Genomic DNA, 16,871 nt, shown 5'->3' with positions numbered 1-16,871 from the left:
CGCATTTTTGAAGCGGAAAAAGATGTGGCGGGAAGAGACACTGTTCGCGCCAAAAAATGGGACGGTGGTGGTTACAGGTTACTTGACCCCACTTATTATCCGCATAGATATTGTGGTCTGTGGAGGCTAAAAAGGAATTCATGGGTCCCCCTACTCCCTATTGTTCCAAAATTGAAATTATAAATAGTGGCATTGAATTTATATGCAAATTCTTTTAAAAAAATTTAGTTATTTTCTTTCAAGTGAAAAGAGACCGATTAACTGATATAAATAATTTTGAATGTTAGGTTAAGGGCCTAATTACTAGCTACTACTACAAGTGGTCCAACTCCAACATTTTTATTTAATATTCATTGATCGGCCATTTAAAAGTTACATTGTACTAACGAACCAATCAGTTTAAATAAGTAAGATTTGATACGTCGTTCATATTTTTATTGCCCTTAGCCCCTTATGGTTTTCATTTTGATTAGGATATAATTAATAACAATAAAACATAGATCGACTGTACAGAATTAAACATAAAATAGACTCCAAAACTTGACATAAAAAGAATAAAGAGACAACAATGTGGGTGAAGAGAATAGAGTGTGGTTGCTTGCTGGGGCTAAATTAAAAGCCAAAATGAGTGAATTCGAGAATGGTAGCCAGCCACAACGTGGGTAGCGTCTTTTGACAGGGGCGAAAGGGCAGTGTACTAGAGAAGATAGAGAGAGAAGCCTTCAAGAGTTCGCGTAATGAGAAGTGAGAACCAGAAATGAGTGGTGCCACGTCATTGACAACTCAGAGAGCGAGGACCTCATGCGGGCCCACCAATTATTTTTCTCATTTTCTTTTTGAAAAAAAAAAGTTTTTAGTATTTTCGTAAATCCCGCCAATTTTATTGCGTGTCAGAACCTTTTTGACCGTTAGGACTTCGGTGCGGTGGATGGCGCCAAATTCGAAGTTAGCGTGGTTGCGTCGTTAGTTTGAAAACTTGGATCGATGCAACGGCGCCGCTTGTGTTGGAGGCATGTTTTCTTCTTCTCTCGACGTGCATGAATGAATAAGAATAGGTATTGAATCAATCAAACGAACGTGGTTACCATTACGATCATTTATGTGGAATTGTGGATGGAAATTGGAAAGCACGAATCTTGGCCTGAATTTTGGCATCATTTTTTTGGTTTTCAACTTTCTCGCTTCCATGCAGGCCACATTCCCTGATTTGACCGCTTTGAGAAAAATATTCCTTACGCAATTTCTCGTGTCTCGTTCCCAAGTCCCACCCCATCAGCTTCACGCCTTTACAATTTCATTGTATATATCTTTTTCTTTTATGGTTAGGTAGCAAGCTAAGGGAAAGAACATGCACCTATTCTTATCATTGACCTTGGCATAAACTACTCTTTTATCTTATCTTTTCTAAGTCGATTACTATAAATTGAATTTTTTTATCATTTATTATGCCAACTTTCACTGATGTTACACTGTATAAGTTAAATCTTTAATGATTAAAACTATAATAATATTAGGTACACAAAAATCAGTTATTAAATTAGTTATTTTTATAAAATATATATTAAAATATAAAATAAATATTAAAAATGAATTATACAAAATATATATGTATACATAAATATATAATAACTACTATAATAATTAATGTGCATGTAATATTTTTGTTAAAATTATTAATATATTTGAATGTATATTATTTTAAACAATGTTTTTTTTTAATTAGTATCCTTAAAAGGTTTGTAACAAAAGGTCTTAATAAAATAGAAGATCGTGTAATAAAGTTATGTTTAGATAATCAATTATAATAGGTGTACATAAAAAACATCTATTTTATATAAAAAAATTATCTACTAAAATATTTATTCTTAAAAAAAATATAAATATATATTAACAATAAATTAAACAATATATATTTATATTTAAACACATGGTGAATAATTTGGTAGATGATTTAATGTTAGGATGCACGTAATATTTTTTATTAGAAAATACATTAATTTTAAATATTATGCACTTATATTTTCATTCTTATTTTTGTGATTGACATTTTTTTATATAAAAACTCTATCTTTTTCCATATATATATAAAGAGAGCGACAATGTCATTTTTTAATTTGATTGATAATATCAACTTTTCATAATGTGATTTTTTTTTTGTAATAATCCTCCATTACTTTTGTTATTCGATTTTTTTTAATGATGAAAAAAGACTCATAAAAATTGAAAGTAATTGAGAAATAATAAATAATAAAAAGTGATATTATTAATTAAAAACTTGAAAAATCTTTTCCATAAAATAAGAGATATCGGATTACCGTTTGCCAAAAATTGGGGTAAATTACACAAATAAATTAAATAGGAATCAATTTGATTATGCATTGTGTCATTGTCTCTTTCACTATAAGAAAATCAGTTTTATGCCATGTTTTTAAAGCGTGTCGAAAAGTGCAAAAAATCAGGCCAATATATTTTCGCCATGTTTTTTGAGCTATCGGCACGTTTTTAAAAGGGTCACATCCACAAACGTGTTGGTTGCTCTATCGCCACACTTTTGTGGATCTATCGACATACTTTCTTTTTGTCATGCTTTTCGCTATTGTCACGCTTTAAAAATGTGGTCGTATATGTGATGCTATAGCCACACTTTACAAGCGTGCTTTCTGAGTGATAATACAGCCACGTCTTTTTAAACGTATTTTATGGCCACGCTTTTGAAATTTGCCAATACTAAAGCAATCGGCACACTACAATAGCCACGCTTTTAAAGCGTGCCGATTGCTGAAGCTATAACTACGCTTTTGAAACGTGCCAAGTTTGTGGGATATGGCCATGTTTTAGTAGGAATAACAAATCTACGTATCTAGTACATAATTTTATATGATCTATCAAATTAAAGAAAAGAATATAAGACAGTAGAATGAGAACCATCCATTCATGTGAAAATTTTAAAAATATAACAACACTTCAACATTATATATGCCTAAAACCAAACCAATGAAATCAAAATTATTATTAGAAATACAATATATAATATGTTTATTGAACCATATATATAATAATAATAATAATAATAATAATAATAATAATAATAATAATAATAATAATCCCAGCCATCCCCCACTTTAACACAATATGCATTCTCTATTTTCAAAACACTGGTTCAGCTGCCAAAATCTCTTCAGTGAGTTTGTTGTCCTTGCCAATCTTATGATTGGTGAATGTCTCAAAATTCTTCTGGAACAACCCAGTAAGTTTCAATAGTGTCTTATTATAAGCCTTTTTATTTGACCACTAGAGAATACATAAATCAAAACAAAATGTTAAATTTAAAGACATTGGCAAATGATAGAAAAATAAAAGTATTAATAGAGTTAAAGAAAAATTATTAACAATATTAATAAGATCAAGAGTTTGTATTGAATCAATAACCATAGCATGAGGGGAAAGAAGCTAAGCTTTCTTCAATATGTCTTGAAAACATGAAATAAATTAAGATAAAAAACATACAAGTATCTAGACTTCACTATACACTTCTCGCAAGTTAAGGCTATTACTTGAAATAATTGGTTAATAGGACCCAGACAATAACTTCAATAAAAATCCATGTATAAAACAGAAAATAATATAGTAAGAAGAATGCTAGCAGCAAAACTAATCAGAAGAAATCTAGATTTCTACCTCAATATCAGTATTTGAATATAATATCTGATTTAATTCCAAGACATTCTGCTCTGTTACCAATTTACTCAAGACTTTGTCACATGACACAAAACAAAATAAATGCAACTAAATTAGAGAAAGTCAACTAACTCTAAACCCAAAGCACAATCACAAATCAAATGTTAAACTTCAGTGCCCACATAAGGGAAATCAAATATTATCCCAAACTACAATACTAGGATGCAAGAAAGAAACCTAATAAAAGCTAACCTCTTCACTAGATACATATAAAACTCGAGATGCTTTGCCTTCACTGCAACCCTTTACTATCATTGTTGTCATCTTTCAATCAAATTGTCACAATAAAAGAAAGCATTAGTGGTACTTGACCACTACATAAATAAAAAAGGTGATAATCCGATATTTAGATTCAGTTTATCGACCAAATAAATAATTCATACTTGTAACAATAGAGTACTCTTCCCAATACCAGGATCACCACTAACTAAAGTTAAGGAGCCTTCAAAACCAACAATTATTGATGATGTTAGTCATTGTCATCAAATTCACCCCAAACTGAAGTGGTAAGTAAATATGACACCCCCCATAAAAAAACAGCAAACAAAAAGTCATTGTAACTTCTTAAACAACTAGCTCAAAGCAAATGCCAAATATTAATTCATTATGTTTATGTATCTCAAAAATATCATTGACATCATCAACAGGGTCGTTAATTAAGAAAATACCTTTTACACTTGCTCTTTAAGACAGGAGAAGAAGAAGGATTCTTGTTCCAATTTCTCTTCCTCTAATTGATAAATCAATTATTAATCTGCTTTAATTACAGACCAGTTTCCTGCATCAGCCTTACCTTATCTTCCTCTTGAAGAAATCACATAAATGTTCAGCAATCTTTATGGAATATCCAACATGAAAGTGGGAGAAAAACATATCAATATATTCAAGAGCTTTTCCTTGAATAACAATAAGATCAAGTAGAAAGGGTTATGGTAATAAATAAGATCAAGTAACTACAAGATATCATGAACGTCATTAATTGTGACATACCTTGAATACCATAAGTGTTGCTGTTGTCCAACATCTGTGACGTATATAATCCATTCAGCCTTCTCTTCATTTATCCAATACCTACATGGTTCAAGTAATAGAGAGAACTAAAAGGAAATAGTTTTCCCAATCAATATATTTCCAATTCTACTCAGGGATAAAAATGCAGATAGAAGTAGGTTTCCAAAATGTATATGAAACATCCAAGATTAAAATAAATAAAAGTTGAAATAGTATTTGCAAATATTGAATCAATTATATTAGATTAGATAAATAAATACCTTGATAATACACAACAAAATAAGAAGCAAGCACAATTAAACTTGATAATACACAATGTACAACACAAAACAGATTCACAACAAGCCAATTCTCTCAATTTTTTGGTAAAAATATTCGATCTTAGAATATTCTTAAATTTAATATGTCAATATTTAAACATCTATTTTCACATCTGCAACACAGGAATAGATTCACAGCTAGGGAACAAAAATAATGGCCCTTATCATAAGAACAGAGAAATAGAGGAAAGAAATAGTTACCTTGTAGTGTTCATGGTTAGGGTTGAGCGCCGATTGAGGGATAGGCAGTGACGGTTTAGCACCGATTGAGGGAGAGCATGCCTATACAGGGTGCGCCGACGGAACAGTGCCGATGGAGGGTTGCGAGAGAGTGCAAGGTTGCAAATCCAAGGAGGAGGCTTGCGTTGAGGGTGCGAGGGTTGTGACAGAGAGGGTGAGACAGAGGGCTGCAAGAGAGGGCTCAGAGAGAAGGATGTGTGCAGGGGTTCTCAACAGTGGTGTAGGTTCTCATCAGTGATGAAGATGAAGGGCTCGGAGAGAGGGCTGGGTGCGAGGGTTCTCATAGTAGTGATGAAGATGAAGGGGTGGGAGAGAGCACAGATGGGTATGAGGGTTCTCATCGGCAATGAAGGGTGATGATGAAGGGCTAGGTAGGGTTTGTTCGACGGCTAGGTAGTAGGGTGTGTTTGACGGCTGAGTGATGATGAAGGGTTATCACTTAAAGGGTTTAGCGTTAAAGTGTTTAACTTGGAAAAAAGTAGCGTTTGGAAAAAAATGGGTGGTAAAATTAAATTTTTTGTGGGAACTCTATCGCTATGCTTTTTTAGAGTTTTTAAATGATTAGAGGATATCGGCATGCTTTAAAAAATGTGACCATTGGAAGACAAACTGGCCACGCTTTAAAAGCGTACCTGTTTTCTTCTATGACCACGCTTTTGAAGTATGGCCAAATTACTATTTAGTCGCTATCCTCATTAAAGTGTGCCGGTTTTCCTCTACGGCCACACTTTTGAAGTGTGACAAAAAAAGCGTGGCCAAATCACAAATTAGTGGCCGCCCCTCATAAAAGCGTGGCCATTGACCACTTTTAGCCATGCTTTTAAAGTGTGGAAAGAAAAAAGGGTGTTGACAGGCCCTTGTAGTGTTCGTTGTTTATCCTGTGGAATGGGGAGAGATTAAATAGCTTCACTCCTAACCAAGGACTCAGATAAGGAGACCCAATGTCACCATATATGTTTGTGTTGTGTATGGAGAGATTGTCCTGCTTTATTAATCATCAAGTTGAAAGGAGCTTGTGGAAGTCGGTGGCTGCTTCTAAAGGGGGTCCAAGAAATTTTCATTTGATGTTCGCTGATGATTTACTTCTTTTCTGTAAAGCTGAAAAATGGCAAGTTCAAAATATAATGGTTGCTTTGGATAACTTCTGTAGAGCCTTGGGAATGAAGGCTAATGTGGAGAAATCTAAAGCGCTATGCTCCAAGAATGTCTCAGTGGCAAGAAAAATGATTTTTACTGGGGTGTCATCCATCATTGTCTAGAACTTGAGCAAGTATATAAAGGTTACCCTTAGTCACTCTTGGATGACACAAGCAGCATTCGATGATGTTCTAGACAAGATTCGGGGGAGGCTGGTTAGCTGAAAAGGGATATTTCTTAACAAGGAAAAAATACTATGTTTGATCAATTCAGTAGTGGCTGCAATTCCTTCTTACCGCATGCAAGTATCTTTATTCCCTTTAAGATAGAATCTATGATGCGGAGCTTTTTCTGAAAAGGTCAAGTTGATGGTAGAGGCATGAATCTGGTTAGTTGGAAGGTGTTCACCCCTAAGAAATCTAGTGATTTGGGGATTCGAGATCCGTTTTATGGTAATATTGTTCTTCTTGAGAAGCTAGTTTGGCAATTTTTTTATCATCCAAACAAGTTAAGGGTTCAATTCTTGGCGAAATAATATCGTTCCTCTCCCAGAGACTATTTCAATCAGTCTCGAGACACGGGCTCTTATGTTTGGAAGAGTATATATAAGACTTGGGATCTCTTGAAGGATGGCATTGTTTGGTGCATTGGGATCTAAACCAGAACTTATGGTTTTCTAATTGGAGACAAGAGGGGCAACTTTGTCATGAGATGGATTATATTCACATTTTTTATTCGGATATCCGGATCTTGGATCTTTGGTCATCTGGATAATAGCACCTTCAAAATATCTATTTTCCTCTAAACCATTTTTTGCAAGGCAACATTCTTTCCTATAATTTGGATGTGCAAGCAGGTTCAGTGGTAAGATGGTTTTGGTCTGATGCAACGTCAAAAGTATATAACTCTCGTAGTGGTTACTTGTGCCTCAGTAAGAAAAAGTTTGGTTGGAAGGACCAGGAGAATTGACTTTGGCTTTGGCGTTAGCTTGTTGCAGAAAAACATAAATTCTTGGCTTGGTTTTGTCTTAGGCAGACTCTGTCTACTGCTACTTTTTATTTCAGGAGGGACATCTCATCGATAGACAGTTGTCCACGATATTTTCTAGTCAGGAATTGGTTGTTTATTGTATTTGGGATTGTCTAAAACCTCAACTAGTTTGACAGGCTTTGGAGATTTTTGATCAATCTCTAGAGGTTCTTGCTTCATAGCAAAGAGCGCCCTTTTAAATTCTTTTCGAGTCTATAATGGATTTGGCGTTCCAGGAATTATGAGATCTTTCATCCACACGAGTCCCCCTGAATAAGGTGACAAGTTTGGCTTTATCCTTGGAAATGGTGTTTCAGAATATTTTTGAGTTGCAACGAATTTCAATCCCCTCTACCATTAGTGGCTCATGGATTCTCCCTCAGTGGGCACTTTTAAGATTAATGTGATGTAAGCTATCTTAGTATTGGTAATCGTGTTGGTTTTGCCTGTGTTGGAAGAGATTGGAATGGAAGTTGGTATCGAGACTGTTTGGAAACGATTGAGAGTAGTAATATTTTGCAAGAAGAGTTGTTTGCTATTTAGAGATGATATCTTCTAGCCTAGGACTCAGGGCAAAGAGATATGATTTGTGAAATAGATTGTGTGGATGCCTTGACTCTTGTCAACAATTTCCAAGGTAACTCTGGTTTTGTTGGCCCTTTGGTGCTGAAAATTTGAGACATCATGTCTTGAAAATGGTGTGTTGACCTCCGGTTGATCCTGAGAGATGCAAATAAAGTGGTAGACATCATGGCAAAGACGACAATGAGGAGTCATACTCATTAAGTGGAGCTCCCGTTACTTTGGAAGGAATTTGTGAGTAGCATTCAATGCGACTATCTTGCTTCTTAAGCAGTTTCATGTTCTTTATTTTCTCTTTTTTTGTTGTTACTTTTCAGTCAAAAAAAAAAATTCAATATTATACAAATATCATAAAGTGAATTAACTTACATGTACGTTTTAAAGTAATTATATGTAAATTAAATCAACTAATCGATTTATGCTTTTTCAATATAAATCTAATATAATTAATTTGATTTACATAGATATATAGATAAGACATGCATGTAGGTTGTTTTATTTTAAAATATTAGTGTACTATTAGAGATTATTTAATTTGTTTATTTCATTTAGGCCAAAAATTGTGCTAGGCGTCGGCCGACTAGGAAACAAGCATGATGAAAAGCAAGGAAACATGGAGACAAATTGGAGGAAGAAATGCGGAAGCAAACTTATTTGTCAATGGAGCAAGAAACTAATTTCTCACCATGTTATTGTTTCCCCCATTTTTCAATAGACATGACGTGACGGGGTTCCATTCTTTCCACTTACTCTTGCGAAAACCACGTCACTAATCACTCGACAATATTTGACGTTGTTTGCTTGTTTCCATCAACCAAACCACGTAATAGAATATTGGAACAAAATTGTGTTGAACGGAAAAAAAAATTGAAATTTATCAAAAATGTAAAGATAAAATTAATGTTAATAAAATTTTTAAATTTGTTAAAATTAATGAATAAAAAATATGTAGTTCTGCCACTTATTTATATCTAAGCATTATCTTCACTAAATTTTAAATAAATATCTATTGTATCCCTTTTAAAATATAACTCTACTATACACTATATTTTAAAATAATAGTTGATTTATCAATTAATAAGTTAGAAATTATAAAACCAAAACACCAAAATTTATCTACCCACTTGTTATTCAATACAAAATACTTTGTATTAATAACTTAACATGCTTCAAACAAAGAATAAACATATATTTTAAATAAAATAAATATCAATATAATTCACTTAATTCAAAACACGTTACATAGATATAAAATAAGGGAGATATTCTGATACAGATTTAAAAAGTAAAGAGATACAAAGAGGAAAAAAAAACATATTTATAGGTTTCTCTTTTGTTATTATTTTTTTTTTGTCTTTTTTTTTAATGATACTACAAAAGAATCTATTTATGTATCATATATGAATATATATGTGAAGACCCACCATAAAATAAAACTAAATTTTGCAAAATATTTATTTTTGTTTAAAATGATTTATTTGTTAGTTGTAACATGCATGTTTGTTGCAAACAATAAGCCATTTTCATTGGATTTATAAGTATGCTACATATACATTGAAACTAAGTTATCTAAATAAAATACGTATTAGAATACTATTAAGGATACAACATAATTTAATAAGATTCTGATGAAGAAAGAGTGAAAGAAGAGTAGTTAGAGTCTTGTTTTAGTCTGTTATACAGCCTAAGGTCTATAGTTTCCTTATACATAGTGCACGCCTTATATTAATGGGATGAGATTCTGTTTTGTGTAATTCTACACTAATATATTAATTACTCAATAGTTATTAGTTCTTTGGTTTATTACTTCATTTCTTACCGTTCAAGAAACCTTCTTTACTTCTCTTCAGTACATATGCTTGACTTGTGTTTGGCTTCTTCCACAAGCAACTATGCTTGATCTTTTATATGGTACCAGAGCTTTTGGTTCTCTCAAACAGGGATGCATCTTCTAATAACCTGAATCCTGTAAACGCAAGCAATTCTGATTATGAAAATTATGCTAACAATCAAAATCTTCTCATTAACCCCAAAAATAGGCGCCTAGGGAATGGTTTATAAAATTGATTTGTACATTATAGTCTTATGGAATTTATAGTACTAAGTCTGATACCTCTTTATTCATCAAAATGAACCTCATTATGTTGGGTATATTTTGTGTTATGTTGATGATATCATTATTTGTAAAAAACCTTTTATTTAAGCTTGGGAAGAATGAGGCAAATGCTATGCCCACCCTAATGATATCATCTCTTTAATTATTGTCTTCTAGATCAGAATAATTTGATGATCCTAAACTATTTCGATTTGTGGTTGGAAGTTCACAATATATTATTATAATTCGTCCAGATTTAAGTTTTGGTGTGAGTAAAGTGAGCCAATTCATGCATACTCCTTTATTGGCTCATTGAAAAGCTGTGAAAAGTCTTGAAGTATGTTCAAGGCACAAAAGAGCATGGTTTGATTATGCATAAGTGTTTAGATTTCAGGTTGTATGCTTGTTCAGATGTTGATTGGATAGCAAATAAATTTGGAGGATAGAAAGTCAGTTTTAGGTTATTGTCTTTATTTAGGTACTAACTTAATCTCTTGGTCTTGTAGGAAATAAACTACTTTTAGTAGATTATCATTTGAGGCTCAGTTTACGAATCTTGCATCATGTGAAGTTGAATTAGTATAGATGAAGAATTTGCAAGAGTCCCAACAATATTTTGTGATAACTTAAACATTGTTCTCTTCATAGCTAATCCAGTGTTACATGATAAAACAAAGCACTTCCAACTTAACATTCAAGCCAAGGGTTTACAAGTTGTGTACATCTCTGGTTCTGAACAAATTGTTGACATTCTGACCAAGCCCTTCTCAACAGCTTCTTTTGATCGATTGAAGACCAAACTCATAGTTATTCTAAGACACAACTTGAGTTGGGGGTATTGAGGATACAACTATAACTGAACAAGATTCTGATCAAGAAAGAGCCAAAGAAGAGCAGTTAGAGTCTTGCTTTAGTCTTTTATACAACATAAAATCTACGGTTTCCTTATATATAATGCAGGCCTTATATCAGTGGGATGAGATTCTGTTTTGTGTAATTCTACGCTAGTGTATTCGCACTAACACTTTCTGTTTTTAATTACTTAGTGATTATTAGTTCTTTGGTTCATTACTTCATTTTTTATAGTTTAAGAAACCTTCTTTACTTCTCTTCAGTTTGTCTGCATTGCTTCTTGTTGCTTCACTTGTGTTTGGCTTCTTCCACAAGCAACTATGCTTAATCTTCTATAAATATTAAATACACATTAAAAATATATGAAACAATATATATGTATATCAATATATAAAAATATATAATAGTTAATTATGACATGTCATCTTAACCAATTTTTTATTTTTTTAATTTTAATTAAATTTCTTATATTTTCTAATAGCATTTAATAGGGTATATCTAAAGCGAGTTCAACAATGATGTGTTTATTGAATGAGTCACATTTATATAGGCCATTATATTTTATTAGATGAAAATCAAAAGATAATATAAAAGAAAAGTATTGATGTACTCTAATAAATATAGAATATCTTAGTACATAAATAAATGCTTTAAATAGCAATACTTTAATATATAATACTTTAAACGGCAACATAATCTTTTATTCTTAAATAATTAAATATAAAATATAAGAGTATTTTTTCTTTAACAAAATTAATTATTATGCAAAACTTTTTTATAATATTAAAATAATATTTTAAACTGTAACATAAAAATATAAAATCATTAAAATTTTATTTTATATTACTTGATAAATAATTAGTTTATTATATTCAAAATTTTAATAAGTAACTATTTTTATTAAAGATATTATTACATAATATAATTTTTCATAAAAATACTTTAAAAAATAATTTATTTAAAATATTATTTATAATTTATTTAAAATATTATTTATAATACATGAAAATATTATTTTTTTTATTTTTTAATTAAAAAAACAGAATAAATAATATAATTTTAAATGCATATCTAAATAAAAAAGTTAATATTTTTATTTATTATATATAACATTTTAAATAAATTTTACTTTTACAAATATTTTGATAAAAAATTATATTATATAATAATATATTTAACAAAGTAATTAGTTAATAAAATTTAAATATAATAAACTAATTATTTGTCAAGTAATATAAAATAAATTTTATTTATTTTATATTTTTATGTTGTAGTTTAAAAAATTATTTTAATATTATAAAATTTTTTTATAATAATTCATCTTAATAAATAAAAAACTTATATTTTTAGTATTTATTTATTTTATATTTTTTAGAACAAAAAATTTCTATCTTTATATAATAAAATACGTGATAATCTTCTTTTATATATATATATATATATATATATATATATATATATATATATATATATATATATTAGCGGTGATAAAATGGGTCGAATCCATCGGACCGACCTGTTAAAAAAGGTGGGTCGAGTTAGAATTTGAGACTTGTCAAATTAAAAGAATTCGCCAAATTATGTATATATGTTTCAATTATGTAACATTATTTATTTTATTTTACAATTTCGTATATATGTTCAAATGATATGATTTATTTTTTAAAATAAAGATGGTTCTATTGACAAATATTATTTTGAACAATTTTATTGAAGTTAAAAATTTAGAAAAAGATAGTAAAAAAATTATATTATAATTTGACTATTTTTTATTTGTATTTAATTGTTTAATTATTATTTTTTTGTTAATTTTATTTTTCAAAAAAAAAACAAAGTCAAATGGCTAGCATTTTGTACCCACTTTAGTTGACGGGACGGGTTGGCCCACATTGTCACCCCTAATATATACTATCTAGTAATTTTTTTTATATATTAAATAATTATAATCATATAATAACATTGAAATCAGAAAACATATTAAATCTGTTATAATATAACTATTTAAAATATCATTTTAATATATTTTTTAATATTATAAAAAATTTTGCATGAAAATTTGGTGGGTTTGACGAATTTTTTTAATTTGACAAGTTTCAAATCCTAGTCTAACCCACCTTTTTTAGCGAGTTCGACAGGTCAGCCCAACCAGGGGTGGCAAGTGGGGAAGCCCGCCCCGCCCCACAGAAGCCCGCTCTTTGGCGGGCTGGCCTTCTCCACCCCGCCTAATGAAGCGGTCCTAAAATCCCACCCCGCCCAGCCTAACTGCGGGATGGCGGGCTAAACCCGCCAAAGCTCCTCTTTTTTTTATTTTTTTTTTATACTATTAGCTACTAAATCATATATATAATTTCACAATCATATTAATAAATTTATAATTTCTAAAGGCATAAAAAAATTATTTTTTTTTATATTCATAAATATTAAAATCTTTGTAATTATAAATATCTAATAAACATAATTATAAACCAAGTTTTCATCCAAAACATAGGTATAAATATTCTTTTCAAAGCAAAATAAACATAATTTAAAACATAATTATAAATATTGTCTCCAAAGTAACATAAACATAATCCAAACCACTCAATTTTTATTTTCATACTCTTGTAAGTTAGGTTGGGGGAACTTAGGTTTTGGCAAAAAAATTATAAAAGTACCCCTCACTAAAAAAACACTAAACCCGGCTGGGAAGCCTGTCCCGTCCCGCCAAAGCCCGCGATGCGGGTTAGGCAGGCTTTTGCTATTTGGCAGTCCCAATTTTCCAGCCTGACCCGTCTTTTTTGGTGGATTACGCGGGTCGGATCGGCGGGTTTAGGCCCGTTTGCCACCTCTAGGCCCGACGGATTCGACCCGTTTTACCACTTCTAATATATATATTAAGAAAATTATCACATATTTTACTATATTAAGGTAGAAACTTTTTGTTCTAAAAAGTATAAATTAAATAAATACAAAAATATAAATTTTTTTTATTCATTAAGATTAATTATTATTCAAATTTTTTTATAATATTCAAATGATATTTCAAACTACAATATAAAAATATAAAAAAATTAAAATTTATTTTATATTACTTGACAAATAATTAGATTATTATATTAAAAAAATTATTAATTAATTATTTTGTTAAATATATTATTATATCATATAATTTTTTATCAAAATATTTGTAAAAATAAAATTTATTTAAAAAATTATATATAATATATAAAAATATTAACTTTTTTTTTATTTAGGTATGTATTTAAAATTATATTATTTATTCTATTTTTAAAAAAAATTGAAAAAAATAAAAAATTTAATATTTTCATGTATTATATGTAATATTTTAAATAAATTAAATTTTTAATATATTTTTATAAAAATTATATTATATAATAATATCGTTAATAAACGTACTTAGTTAATAAAGTTTAAATATAATAATCTAATTATTTGTCAAGTAATATATAATAAAATTTGAATTATTTTATATTTTTATGTTAGTTATAGTTTAAAATATTATTTTAATATAATTTTTTAATATTATAAAAATTTTTTGCATAATAATTAATTTTAATAAATAAAAAATTTATTAAAATTATTTATTAAAATTTTTTATTTATATTTTAATAAAAATAAAAAATACTCATATATTTTATATTTAATTATTTAAGAATAAAAAATTTTATTGCTGTTTAAAGTATTGTGTATTAAAAGTATTGCCATTTAAAGCATTTATTTATATACTAGAATATTCTATATTTATTAGAGTCCATCAATGCTCTTCTCTTATATTAGCCTTTGATTTTTATCTAATAAGATCTAATGACCTATATAAGTGTGGCTCATTCAATAAGCACATAATTATTGAGCTCGTTTTACCCATACCCCATTTAATAAATAACCAAATATTTGAAATCGGGATAGTATTTTTATGTGTTTAGAAATTTTGGACACAAAAAGTAAAAAAATTCAAGACTTTTTTCACAAAGAAAGCACAAAGAAAATAAATGGGTAGCCTAAGAAGTATAGTCCAAGGAAAATGAAGTTACGGAGTAAGAAGTGTAACACCCTTACTACCAGAATGTCACGCTTCCGGCTGCACTAATTTGATAGCGAGGATATTACAATGACTTTCATATACTTAATAATAAAATAGGAGCCTGTAACTCAAAATTATATCGCTATTTTTTTCGAAAAACCAGAAATACTTTTTCTTTTTACAAACATACATAAATACAAATCGAATCACAACACTATATATATAACTAGAGTTCCTTATACAAGTAATTACAAATATTACATATGTCCACATCATTACAATCACGACTCCTATTCCTCTTACAAAAATATAATAATAGAAGCGAGAGAAAAACTATAACTAAGGCATTAAAACAGATACAGTGTAACCGAAATACTCAGAAAGGTCCTCGCAGGCTTTTCGTCCGTTTTCTGAAAAAGATAAGGCTGTCGGGGGTGAAAACCTAACCACACGGTCTTACCAGAGGATTTTAGAATTGTCAAAAAGGATATGCGTAAGAAAAAGAATGGATTTCAATCACAATGATCATCATTCGTCTTATGAATCTTTTTGAAAATGATCAATTATCCAAAATTCAAGTTCATATTTTAAATTATAAAAAGACCCAATCAAATCACGGCCTCCAACCGAAAATATAATCAAATTACGGCCTTCGTGGCCCAACAAGTAATCAAATCACGCTCAAACCACCATAATCCGAACCAATAGTCACGATCACAAGTGTTGAGATTCAAACACAATTATGAGCAATTACAGCAAGTACGATAATTAGCAGCTAAATAGAAATATTCACATAGGCAAACCAAATACAACATGCACACCCAAACAATGTCACATAAATGTATATGGTGCATGCCTATCCTATTGGCCATGAGCTCACATGTCGGTTATATTACCAGAGTCCGACACATTCAGTAGCTAACCCGGACATAGAACACCACATCACGAAACAAGTAGGATCAACCACAATCCTTGCATCTATCCATACAGGTGCTTCACACTGCAATCCGGATGCAAGTGGGACGAACCAGAACTCTTACATCTACGCAGGTAGGTGCTTCACCACATTTTGGATGCAAGTGGGACGAACCACAATCCTTATATCTACCTAGCCAGGTTTCTCTCATCACAATCCTGGATGCAAGTGGGACGAACAACAACTCTTATATCTACCCAAGTAGTGCCTTTCACCACAATCCTAGTACAACCCTTACATCTACCCAGGTAAGTGCCTCTCAGCACAATCCTGGATTCAAGTGGGACGAACCACAGCCCTTACATCTACCTAAGTATGTATTTAAAATCTCAATCCAAAGTAAGTGAGACTAAACTACAACCCTTGTGTCTATCTAAATATCTCAAATCTTAACCCAAAATAAGTGGGACTAAGTCACAACCCTTGCATCTACCTAGGTGTCTCAAAAATCAAGTCTTTATCTCATTTCAAACGTAATCATAATCAGGCATAACCAAACTCAATAGCAGAACCACAATTATATAATAGTTATATTGCAATCACTTTAAGGGGGTAACTAAATCCAACTTTCAAGCTTCACAGGTTCTATTTAAAGTACTCCCAAAGTATTCAACCTTTATCTTATAATTCTTGAAATTCACAAATAAATTTTCTAAATTAACAAAACCATAAATATTCTATTTTTCTTTAACCAAGTTATCAAACTAACTTCAGTAATAAATTCCTTTAAATCCATCTGAAATTTTCAAGAACATAACTAATAATTAGAATTAATTGAATAAATCTCACTTTCGGTTCAACAAAAAATCTTTTACCCAAAAACTTAGCGCATAAAAAATAAACTATTTTCCAAATTCACTTTCTTGAAAA

At 30.2% G+C, this 16,871-nt stretch overlaps 1 long non-coding RNA gene across 2 annotated transcripts; it reads right to left on the bottom strand.

The window, feature by feature from the left end:
- Window positions 1-3,640: 3,640 nt before the first annotated feature.
- Window positions 3,641-5,747, bottom strand: LOC112803505 (uncharacterized). 2 transcript variants are annotated; one of them, XR_003202674.3, is made up of 3 exons: window positions 5,271-5,747; window positions 4,729-4,809; window positions 3,641-4,572 (listed from the first exon to the last, which is right to left on the bottom strand). It is a non-coding gene; the product is annotated as an uncharacterized lncRNA (long non-coding RNA). The 2 variants fall into 2 exon arrangements; XR_011862915.1 differs by having other exon boundaries at window positions 4,729-4,835; window positions 5,271-5,722.
- Between the last annotated feature and the right edge of the window lie 11,124 nt (window positions 5,748-16,871).

The sequence above is a fragment of the Arachis hypogaea genome, chromosome 1, assembly GCF_003086295.3.
Source record: "Arachis hypogaea cultivar Tifrunner chromosome 1, arahy.Tifrunner.gnm2.J5K5, whole genome shotgun sequence".
Classification (NCBI taxonomy): domain Eukaryota; kingdom Viridiplantae; phylum Streptophyta; class Magnoliopsida; order Fabales; family Fabaceae; genus Arachis; species Arachis hypogaea.
The sequence above is the reverse complement of the archived record's forward strand: the minus strand, read 5'-3'. Positions and strand labels throughout refer to the sequence as shown.